Below are 12828 nucleotides of genomic sequence, written 5' to 3'. Positions count from 1 at the left end.
GGCGTGCTGAGAAACTGATCGATCCGTCCACCGTACAAACGGTACAACTGTACATATGCAACTGGATCGCACGGCCCTGCACAAAATATTTGAATTAGTTTTTATATATTTAGACGAGAAACTCTCTAGGAAGCTTCCTATGCTAGCTGTATACTAGCTAGTAGTGTTACTGTATTTTTTTTCTGAATAATTATACTATGGGGGTGTTTAGATTCAGGGTGTAAAGTTTTGTCATGTCACATTGAATATTATATAGGATGTCGCATGGGGTGTTCAAGTACTAATAAAAAAACTAATTACATAATCCGTCAATAAATAGCGAGACAAATTTATTAAGCCTAATTAATCCGTCATTCGCAAATGTTTACTGTAGAACCACATTGTCAAATCATGAAGCAATTAGGCTTAAAAGATTCGTCTCGTAAATTAGTTACAATCTGTGCAATTAGTTATTTTTTAGCCTATATTTAATAGTTAATGCATGTGTTCAAATGTTCGATGTGACATGATGTAAAATTTTTGTATAGGAACTATACAGAGCCTATGCAAGTGTATATCTTGCCACTGCAAAGCGACATAGAAAACCGCAGCAAATCTTAGCTATAAGCTTGTTTTCTGCCTCGACCTAGCTAGGCATGTCTGAACCTGCAGCTATAAACTTCCACACTCCAAATATAAGTATTTTTATGATTTAAATTCCATGACAATACAAACATTTATACAACACTAATTTCATTGCATGGGAAACCAGATATTTTCAGCTAATCAGATGCTTATGAGAAGAATTCAAACAATTTCAAATTTGACCAATGAAATAACTGAAATATAATCTTTTCCTTTAACATGCATTAATATGAACTAAACAACTTGCAAATGTTTAGTATGAACTAAACAACTTGCACTACTACATGTTAGAACACAGATACAATAAGCTGGTGCACGTACGCGCGCGCGGGCGGTGTGATCCTGCCTTGTGCTGCAAACAATATATGAATGATTAGGTTGACAGTGATAGATGCAGAATTAAACCCACGCATTAATATGCACACTAGATGGATGGACTAATGGATATGTGCTGATCATTCCTTTTCATCTCTGATCCAGGAGAGCTGGATGGTGAGATGTCAAGAGTCAAGAGAGCAACTAACAGCATGCATGCACGCACTGTGTCCCATGCTACGGATCGTATCACGGTATCAGCAATGATTGATTATGCTCTTTATATACACCAGTGCTAATTAAACCGCTAAGTTAAAGCTTAAACTTTTAAATTTAGCTTAAAAAGTTAGGTTTGAAATAAAGTTATGGAGCAGCTTAAACACAGCTCCGATCCATCTTTCCATTTTATTTTGTGAGAGCGATTCACTCAGCTTCGCTCTTATTTTAGATAGAACTGAAACTGTTTGTCTCAACTCCACATCTGTAACTCTAAATTTAAAGTGCTCCAGCTAAATTTAGAGTGAAATGAATAAATCAAATTGGAGCTGGCAGGCAGTAGTAGATCAATACTATAATGCGTCGTAAATGCAGTCGAGCTGTGTATCCGTGCAGCGTGATTGGTCCGGGTTTTAAACTGTCGTACACGTATAGTAGTACGCCGTTCCGTGTGGCCTCCACCGATCGATCGATCGATCGATCTGCAGCCATAATTTATAGAGCGCAGAAGATCCGCGATGAGCACTGCTTGCAGGTGGCCGCGCCGACGAATGCAGAGCGATTCGGGGATCTTCAGTGGGTACAGGGGTTTATTGCTTTCACGTCGCAGTAGCCGTTAATTTTCCTGGGGGCCAATCTGGCTCTCATGCCCAAGATTGCGTTTTAACTTGTCTCCCTTTGCTTCAGATTTCATTTCTGTTTTTTTACTCTCCATGATATTATAGTTTTGTGGCTTGTGAGTACTAACTCTACACTACAACCTCACATGCATTCTTTTTTTTTATTTGAGAAAATATACTGTATGATACCGAGTTTACATTACTGGATAAATTATTTCCTTTATATAATATGCCATTAAGTTGAGAAATTATATAGGAGTATATGTTATTGAGACAGTTATTTTTATAAAAATATTCAAAATGTCTTTATAGACATACAAAATTAACAACTAGTTTATCCCATTGGAAGCTTAAAAAATATAAAAAAAATTATCCTCCTTACATCACATTGAAATTCGTGATATGTTTCTATATCTCTGCAATACTATTTTTTTAAAAAAAGTATATGATTTATTTGTTATATGCTACACAGAATATTTTTTGTGTTGATTTTAATATAAACCATAATTTATATCCTACAAAAAAATATTTTTAGGTTATTATCTTTTGTAAGTGATTTCACTCTCATATGTCACACAAAAATAGCTATCTTGTGCAAAGGGGATAGCAAAGAATTCCTAACTTTTAAAAATTTCTAGTGAGATCATTTAATTTACTACACTCATATATATATATATATATATATTACAGATCTTATAAGATTTTTTTTAAATATCCCGTATAATGGCAGATTGTAGAAATAACTGAAAAACTAAGTATCATGTTATAGAACGGGCTAAAGTTGACGATAAATTGTTAGACTAGTTCAATGGTACAGATTCTCTTTTTCTTATTTATCTTGAGCACATGAACAGACTCATTTTTTCCCCACGGCTGATTATAAGCTGTAATGCTTATTAGTGACAAAAAAATTATGGGTACTTAGCGATTTAGAAAACAATGCTGAAAATAAACTACGATGAAAATAAATCAAAATTAAAACTAAAATTTAACATCCAAATTTTGGCTATACCTAATAAGCTGAAGAGTAAACAATGAAACTGTGAATTTATACTCCATCTAGTTTTTAATGTTTGGCATTGTTAACTTTTGAATACATGTTTGATCATTTATCTTATTTAAAAGTTGTGTGAATATACAGGAACATAAGTTATGCTTAAAGTATTTTTATGACAAAACAAATAAAAAGAAATAGTAGTTATGTATTTTAATGAGATAAATAGTTAAACATGTGTTTAAAAGTTAACAGCATTTAAACATTGAAATTAAAACCGGTGGATATAATGTCCACCCTGCATATCGTCTAAGGAAACCTTGCTTCGTTCTTGAAAATTTTTCTGATAGCTTTTGGCGCCGAAGGATTAGCAGAAAGCCAAAAAGATTTAAGAACTTTCACGTGTGGATGCAAGGTCAGAAGACTCAGAGCTTGAGAAGCCGGACGACGCGTGCGGTGGTCAAAAGGCGGGAATTAGTACTCAGATAGTCAGACCGGGCGCACGCAAATGCAAATGCAAATGCAAGACACAACTGATGGAGGAGGAGAACAGCAGATCCAAGCTGTTTTTCCTTTGGATCCAAGGAGTCTGCACTGCAGTAGAGATCGAAGAGGAGAAGCAGTCAAGCCGCATGAGGGGACCGTACAGCGCCGCAGTACTTGCATGTACTCCACCATCATCGTACCACCCACCGTACCACTACGATCCGAGGACGTGTGGCACTTTGAGTTTGGGTCGCTAGCTTAGCTGCAAAATTAATAAATTCCTGACAAACTAAATACGGAGTAATTAATCACATGCCAACGCAAATGAATCATGTTTTTGTGTCAGAGACGCAAGAGTGTGTGACAGCCATGGTTCTTGCTCATCCAGCCAATGCAGTGGAACCACGCTCATGAAGATTAGTAATTGCTGCATTACTGTTCATTACTCCATTCCCTACTCTGCTCTGCCCCAACTGCAGGGCTGAGGTGGCAAGTATGCTCAGGAGATGCCTTATTAAGGGCTCCTTTTTGAGAAAAAGAAATCCATTATTTGCTCAGGAGATGTGAAGGAAGCAATGAAAATAACTTATAAGTCATATTTTATTTTTGTGCTCTTATTGATTTATTAAAAATCAATGCTACAAAATATACTACAATGAAAAAGTTTCAAAATCGACTCTAAAAACCAGCAAGCAAATGCTGAGAAACATAGCATATAAAAAAATCAATGAAAATAAATAATTCCGATACATTATGATTGGTATGAGGATTTCTTTTAAGGGGGTTAATATGGAGGGGAAACCCCTACAGTATATTTTAGAATTTTAGCAAGAGATTTAACCTTATGTTTATTTACTTTTCGCTCTCTCTCTCTCTTCCTTCTAAAGTTCTTATATTTTCTTATGAGAGATCAAACCATTTGTTTTGAGCAATTTCTGTGGCACTTTAAGCCCAACTCTGTAGCACCTATATTTCTGTAGTAGTAGTGGTGGTATTAGAGCAGGTACAATAGCGGAATATTAGCCAGCTATAAATATATTTTAATAAGATAAAAGATGAGAGAGAAAAGCAGCAGGCTACATATCTGTAGCCAGCTGCAGCACGAACTCCAAGACACAATATGTGTATGACAGGTGGGATCATATGTTAATAGTATAGTAAGCAACTATTGTATGAATTGGCTATTAGATCGGTTATAGATAAATTGGAGCTAGTAGTGGGCTATACTATTGAACTTGCTCTTATTAGTAGCTCAGTTGATGTACTATTACTTGTATGTATATATGTACTACTTTGCTCTTACTGTTTCTGTTGAAGAATTGGAGCTATCCATCTGAATGAAATCTAGTCCACAACTAGACAAAAACAAACTTTCTCAAGCTAGCTTTGTAAAAGAAAACAAATCTAAATCATGATTTTGCCCAAGTTGTTTGCATAGGTCCAGATAGAACAAGTCCTAGCTACCACCTCTCCACAGGACAGCTTGGAAGGCAGCTACTACAGCAATCAGCAATCCACTGTTCCAAGATCTTGATGTTGCATTGCTGATCCATGCATCATCAGTACACAAATTAATACACACACACACACACACACACACACACACACACACACACACACACACACATATATATATATATATATATGTATATCATTATAAGAAGTTAGGTTAAAAGTTCACCTCTAACCTTTGACTTGGCACAAAAAAGAAACACAAATAAAATCCCATATGAGTAGGTAAGCAAAGAGATGTGGATTGGATTGAGGGGGTCAAATGGGATTCCTCCCTTTGTATGAAATACATGCATGACCTGTTTATTGGATATGATTAATCACCACACCGATGAACTGAAAGCAATTGCATTGCATTATAAATGTACTGGTATGATTGACTTAAAAAATTAAAAGAGTTGTATGGGAGGTGTACGTAGAAGAGACTCCAGCTTGGCCAACAACAATTCCAGCTGTTGGCAGCATTAACTAGCCCTTTTTTAAGTCCTAATTAAACTAATCACACACACCATATGTACTCTGATCTTTCGGTGTGATGACTACTGACATGTGCAGTTTTATATGATTCCATGCATGTATTATTTGGGAAATTAATATGGTTGATTTGATCATCCTTGATCCGGTAACGGTGGTCTCTGTAGTGAGATACTCCATACAAATCATAGCACGCTATATATCCATGTATACTCTGCTACTATATTATGCTTGCTGCTTGCAGCCACAACTACACGCCATCTCAATTTTCATTTCTTACACATATATATATATATACACTTTAGGAAACTTTATCTCATCCGAATTTCAAATACTCTGTACGCGTAAATTTGTCTTCAAGGCTACTTTGATTTATTATTATTATTTTTTTTTGCATGAAGTTCTCCTATGAATGATACATTTTGAAGTAGAATGCATGTTGGTTTGGATTACAGAAGTCGTGACCTGTCTTAAGTGGCAACCGGGACCCAACGAATTAACCAATTAATCAGCAGATAAGTTGCAACGTGGAGCATTCCTAGACCAATCATTCACATCAAAAGGAAAAGAAAATTCAATGCTTAAACCAAAAGCTGATGTGTACCTGAAGAGCGTTCTTTCTCTGCATGCAACGTCAGCTTCACCGACAAACAGAGAGAGCCATACTGCTAAACTACCAAGAAATGTGAACTGAAGCTAAGCTTGGTTATAGTTGATTATTAATGACTATCCAATTAAGAGAGCATAGCCTGAAGAAATTCGCATGAAGCAACCAATATGTATATTTGACACTGCAGACAGTGACCCAAATAGTGCTAGCTGAAGGGTATCATCTTGCATCAGGGATTCGATGTTAATGCCCCAACCAAACGATTCGAATTGGACGGAACCTAATTTCATCTAATCCAAATTAAACCAAGTCAACACGCGTATTGTGTGGAGTCGCAAATATATATAGTCTTAATTCTCGGCTGATATGCTTACGTGAAAAAAGTTTTATCTGATGGGGTGTCTAATCAAGAAGAGGTTAAGTAAAGCAAGGGAGGTAGTAATTTTTAGTGGTAAAGACTATGAACGGACCATTCTAGGGATGAAAGCTATTGGTAAAAGACTAAGGGGGTGTTTAGATCCAGCGGTATAAAGTTTTAGCGTGTCACATCAGATATTATATAAGGTGTCGTATGGGGTGTTCGAGCACTAATAAAAAAACTAATTACATAATCCGTCAATAAGCAGAGAGATGAATTTATTAAGCCTAATTAATCCGTCATTAGTAATTGTTTACCGTAGCACTACATTATCAAATCCTATAGCAATTAGGCTTAAAAGATTCGTCTCGCAAATTAGTCGCAATATGTGCAATTAATTATTTTTTAGCCTATATTTAATACTTCATGTAGGTGTTCAAATGTTCGATGTGACATGGTGTAAAATTTTTGTGTGGAAACAGAACATATCCTAAAAGTAGTGTGGTCTCGAGGCAAGTCTACACCATGCGATGTCAATGCGAGTTGTCATGTGGAAGGATACATGTGACTTTGGGGGACATGAATTCCGGCGTTGATTTTAGTTTTAGTCAGAGAGGCGAATCCAATTGAAAGTCAAAAACAAAGTAGCTAGTGTAAACTTTGGCATCGCAGTACTGGCTACATACTCCTATATACAAAGTACTCCCTCCATCCCTAAATGTTTGACGCCGTTGACTTTTTTAAACATGTTTGACCATTCGTCTTATTTAAAAAATTTAAGTAATTATTAATTATTTTTTTATCATTTGATTCATTGTTAGATATACTTTTATGTATACATATAGTTTTATATATTTCATAAAAGTTTTTGAATAATACGAATGGTTAAATATATTTAAAAAAGCCAACGGCGTCAAATATTTAGGGAAAGAGGGAGTATATATATAGTAGCATTACGACTAGCATGGTAGTAGACCGTGGGTTTGTTTGACAATTGGGATGCCTTTTCGTTGGCCTAACATCCTGCACTAGTCCAAGCTCGATCAGAATGCAGAAGAGATCCATTTCCTTCAACTTGCCGAAGCTATTCGATCGGCCGAGGCTTTGCAGTGTGCTGCCTGGTCTCTTGTTGCATCGATGCATACGTATCGATAGAAACCAACTATAAACTCATGTGAAAGGGATAAAGAAAAATGAGAAGTGCTGACTCTTATAAAAAATTAGGTTTACACATGCTTTAAAATATTTATATTAAATTTATAATAAGAGAAAAAAAGGAGAGAAAAATATAATCAACTTAGCTTATAGTTAATCTATAATACATGTTAGCTCTAGTATGAGCTAGCTCAACTATTAAACTTGCTCTATGCAAAGAAGAAAAAAAAAGTTAATTACTAGTACTCGGTATAAGAAGCCATGCCCATGCATCAACTTGCACAAGCCATCCCTCTAACTGTATTTTGCCATTCTACTTTGTACCAACGACGACGACGACTAATACTACTATATAGGAGTATTTATTTATACTGCCTACACTGTTGCTTCTTGCCAAGAAAATTTGATCCGTGTGCCAGCACGCCCATTCAAGGGATTATATGGCAGTAGTAGTACTCTCTCCGTTTCGAAATGTTTGACGTTGTTGACTTTTTAGTATATGTTTGACCGTTCGTCTTATTTAAAAAATTTAAGTAATTATTAATTCTTTTCCTACCATTTGATTCATCGTTAAATATATTTTTATGTAGGCATGTAATTTTATATATTTCACAAAAGTTTTTGAATAAGACGAACGGTCAAACATATGCTAAAAAGTCAACGGTGTCAAACATTTCAAAACGGAGGGAGTATATTTGCTCGCGTTGCCCTGCAAGATGGCGGTCAGTCGGTCACGGTCTTTTAATTTGCTTGGTTAGTTTACAGCTCACATTACTAGCTAGCTACTACTCCCTTAGTTTAAAAATGTTTGACACCATTAACTTTTAGTATGTGTTTGATCATACGTCTTATTTAAAAAATTTATGTAATTATTTATTTTTCATATCATTTGATTCATTGTTAAATGTACTTTCATGTACACATATAGTTTTACATATTTCATAAATTCTTTTGAATAAGACAAACGGTCAAAATATGTGCTAAAAAGTCAACGGTGTTAAATATTTTGAACCAGAGGGAGTACTTACACATGACAAAATAGAGTACGCGCTAGTCATCACCGGCCGTGGCTGAACTGAACAGCTCCCATCGCCTTGGCTTTGCTCGCTGCCACGGAACACATGTGCGTGCGCCTCCTTTGTTCACAACTACTGTAGATGGTAGATGCGCGTTGCTTTGCTGGTCGGCCGCTGCTGCGCTCCGCGGTCGGAGGAACTGGGCCTAGTGTGGCTGTGGGTGACCGCTCGACTCGGCCCAGCCAGCCTTGCTCAGCCCGCGACGTACACGCTGCCAAGCCCAGTTTCCGCTAGCCTCTTGTCAGCCATCAATGGTGATTGTGGTCTCAATCCCATCGGAGTAGCCCGTACTCCGAAAAATCTGAATGATATTGAGTGGTGTTTGAATCTAATAAAATAAATATAAAAATTAAGTGTTTCACGTAAAATAAGATGGTAATAACGTATAATTAATTGAGTTTTAATTATTACAAACTTTGAAAATAGATTAATCTTATATTTTCGAACATTTTTTATAAAAAAAGTTTAAAAAAGTACCACTTTTATCCAAAAGCTTATCTAGTTTTTATTGGAGAAAAGAACATGGCCTGAGTTTCTTTAGAACTGCTTTCGTTCTAAACCACTGACTATAAAACCGAATAATACTGAGTTTCTTTTGGACGGAGGATATATTTAGAGACCTCTAGCTACTTGTGGAGTTTTTGCACCATCAAGCAATCCATATTCTTAACCAGATTATGGGATCATGTAGCTATATAATCCAGAAAATAAATTATAAAGCCAAAAGCCGAGTTTTTCAACATTTTTAGATTCTCCTGAAATAACTACCAATTAGATGTTTCTTTAGCTCCTGTAAACAGGGTCTCATGCTGTAACTGCTCCAAGGTTCGACCATGCCAGATCCCCATCCACCGCGCAACCATATCAAAACGTTTTCTACAGAATCCACAGCAAAACAACACACAAAGCAAGAACAACTCCAAAGTGAGAATTCACCGGCGTTGTAACTTAATATGTTTGCAATCTTCCAGGAAAGGCGTAATGACACAACATTTGCCAAGTTATTGATACCACTACAGCACGACAGTAACATATGGTTCGCAAAGCCATAGCGACTACAAGTTGAAGATTACCGGTAGCTCTAGACCTCATTCACTGACAGAGAGCGACCTCTCTCTCCGTGTGGATCCACCACCGTATCCTTCCTCGACCGGGCTCCTGCTCCTTGATCTGCTCTCAACTGGTGAGTAAAGAAAAACAGGAATGCGATCTCTATCCTTAATAGCAATCTCTAACATTGTGCAAATAACAGGTGGTAAATTAAACGTATCTGTAGATGCAGGTGAGTAGTATATACAATGTAAATTACCTTGAGAAATTGCCAGGCTCACCTTATGCTGGGAGACACTACCAGGGATACAAATGATATCTGGGGCCAATTCCCTCATGGTTCCAAACTCCGTCACACCATGCACTTCTCTTTTTATCATGTCAACAGCTAGAACATAAGCCTTGGGATGCATGAATTCGGCCCTGGCAATCAGGTAAACAATATTCGGAGGAAGCATGCTGGGAGTGGGTTGAGAAACCCAGAGGTTCTCCAATTTCCGCTCTGCGTTGGTGGACACACTCTTGCTGTCCTGTGATGGCTTCTTCCGCAGCAGTTTGTACTCCAGCAGTTGCATACGCATCTGCTCTTTCAAGATGATGATATCTGCGTGGACTGGCATGCAGTCGTTCTTCCAGTCGTCGAAGGAATTGCTCATCTTGAAGTCGCTCCATGTGATGACACTCCAGCTATCAAACCAGAAGGAGGGCCTGCCACTTTCATCTTCATCAGGAAGCCGTGTGCAACTGACATCCAAATCGACAAACCTGAGGCAGGGGCGGCCGTCCGGCCTGTTGATGAATGTAATGCGGCGAAATGGCTTTGGACATCCAAAATGATCAGAGCTAATCTCACCATCAGGTTTGAACAGCACCCTTGGCAAGGGCAAAGGTACACCTCGGAGGACGGGATCCGGGGAGAGTATGTCGCAGAGAGGAATGCCCCGCCAGAGATCGACCCAGCCCATGGTGCCGCCTTCACCACCAATCGTAATCTCGGTGCTTGGGTAATGGCTCAAGAGGCGACGAGCGTTCCTGGGGATTTTGATTGGGAAATCTTGCTGTGGATCCTTGAGAACCACCTGGGTGGATGCCCATCTCCCGATATCCGAGTGAAATACGTGGAGCGCGAACACGCTAGGGTTGGGCGTGGGCACCAGCGCGGCGACGTAGCAGCGGGCACTCGTACGGAAAGGCCGGGGCAGGAGGCCGACGACGTCGTCGTGGAAGGAGAGCGGCGCCGGGTTGGTGATCCTGTAGAGCGCCCGGCCATGGACGTTGTAGACGAAGTAGTCGAAATCCTCCATGGGTATGCAGAAGCGGTGACGGGAGCGGATGACGACGCGGAAGAGGATGAAGCCTCTCACCATGCGGATGATGCGTGGAGCCTCCGAGAAGGCGGCGGGATCCGAGATGTCGGGGCTGTACACGTACAGGGTGGAGGGGAGCGGCGGCGGCGCTCTCCAGAAGGAGGCCACGAGTCGCTCCGAGTTCCTGGTGAAGTCGACGGCGGTGGTGTGGTTGGGTTTGTTGCCGATGTAGGCATGGCCGTCGAGCAGGACATCCTCCTCCTCATGACCGCTGCAGCTGCCGACGGTAGCCATGCTACCCTCAGGGATCGACGATCAAGGGTTGATTGCTATCGGTGGCGCCGCCGGAGGAGAGGAGAGAAGGAAGGCCAGCTGCTAGGCGGATGGACTCGACTCGACTCGACTAATAATAATGGGCCTGAGAAATCGTTCGGCCCAGTAACGTTCCAATGCTGCCCACGGTTTGCTTCTTTTTTCGTTTGTTTTTGTAATTAATTCCTATACTTTTTTTTACTTTCAATGTATTCAAATAAAATAATAATAGTTGACTTATAGTTTCCCAAAAAACTAATCCAACTATTTGCAAACAAATACTCAACATTTACATACAAGTATTAGGCGCTTACCTTAGCTTAGGGTCTGTTTAAATCCCCTAGCAAAGCATTTTACCCTATCCCAATGAATATTTAGCCACATGCATCTCTATCTCTACTCTACTATTATAAAAATTAAAGATGTTTTTGCCGGTATTTTAGTACGTCATCCGTGTTTGAATCAGTTTTAATTTTATGTTTATTTTAATCTATATCTTTACTAAAAAGGAAATTTCTGTCGTCCGTAAAAAAGAAAGAAAGAAAAGTTTGACTCAAAAAGGTGGAAAAAGAAAGAAAAAGTCCAGTCCGACTCAACTAGAGATTAAAAAAAAGGAAAAAAAACATCGTAAAAAAATTGGCTGACTCCCATAGAAAAAGGAAAAAAATAAAGTCTCCCAGTAAAAAAAAAAGTCCGTGTTTTTTTGGCACCGGTATTTTTTTTCCTTTTTTTCACACGAAAGAGTTTTTTATGCGCACACGCTAAGGATTTTGATTTTTTTTTGTCCAGTTTTTTAATCCGATATGTTCACCGCTCGCCTTCGGGGGCTTTTGGTTTTTTTTTTGTCAATTTTTTTTTGTCGCCGGCTTTTTCTCCGGTGCGCTTTTTGTTTTTCTCATCTGGTTTTTTTAATCTAATCGGTTCGCCGCACACCTCCCGAATTGAACCCTAGCGCTTCGCCGCCGCCACATCGATCGTGCATTTTCTCCTCCAATTTAATTGTAAAAATCGATTCCCCACTCCTCTCTCATCATTTTCTTCGTGATTTTCCCTCCGATTCGGCTTTAATTCGCTGGATTTAATTTCCGTTTAATAGTTACTGATGATGACAGCGATCTTCCCCGGTAGTTTTTATCCCGAGTTATATGCTTTGATTTTGGGAAAAAAAAAGGGAGAAAGAGTAGATCGAGTGGATAAAAACCCTCAACAATTTTGGCTGATCGAGAAAGATTCGACTTGATTTGATGGGGATATTTGCTCCGGCAACCGTACGGGTACGGGACTATCTTCGGGAGGTTGAAGATGTAGTTGGTAGTCATCTTCTCGGGAACAGGATTAATTATACTCGGGAGGTTGAAACTGTGCGAGTTGGGATTACGGCTCCACTTGTGACTGGGTCGAAGGGAAGCAGACCAAATAGAGGGAGGTGCCGGACTAGCCTAGGCTAAAAAGGAAGGAGTGCTTTAGGCTAAAAACACTGGAAAATTTTCATGAAATTTTTTAATTATAATCTATAGCGATCCCAATGTTAGAATTTCCATTAATACTTTCAATTGTAATATATAGTGATCCTAATATTTTAATTTATTGCTCAACTCTTAATATATCACTGAAAAAACGTCTTTACCCGTTGTAACATACGGACATTTTTTCTAGTTAAGTATTAAATATAGGCAAAAAAACGAATTACACAGATTGTGTGTAAATTGCGAGACGATA

The 12828-nt window shown here is 38.7% G+C and overlaps 1 pseudogene; it reads right to left on the bottom strand.

Moving 5' to 3' along the window:
* Positions 1-9379: 9379 nt before the first annotated feature.
* LOC127780616 (uncharacterized) lies at positions 9380-11149 on the bottom strand (annotated as a pseudogene).
* Positions 11150-12828: the final 1679 nt, after the last annotated feature.

The sequence above is a fragment of the Oryza glaberrima genome, chromosome 7 (genome assembly GCF_000147395.1).
Source record: "Oryza glaberrima chromosome 7, OglaRS2, whole genome shotgun sequence".
Taxonomy (NCBI): Eukaryota; Viridiplantae; Streptophyta; class Magnoliopsida; order Poales; family Poaceae; genus Oryza; species Oryza glaberrima.
This window is presented reverse-complemented; position numbering and strand designations above follow the sequence as displayed.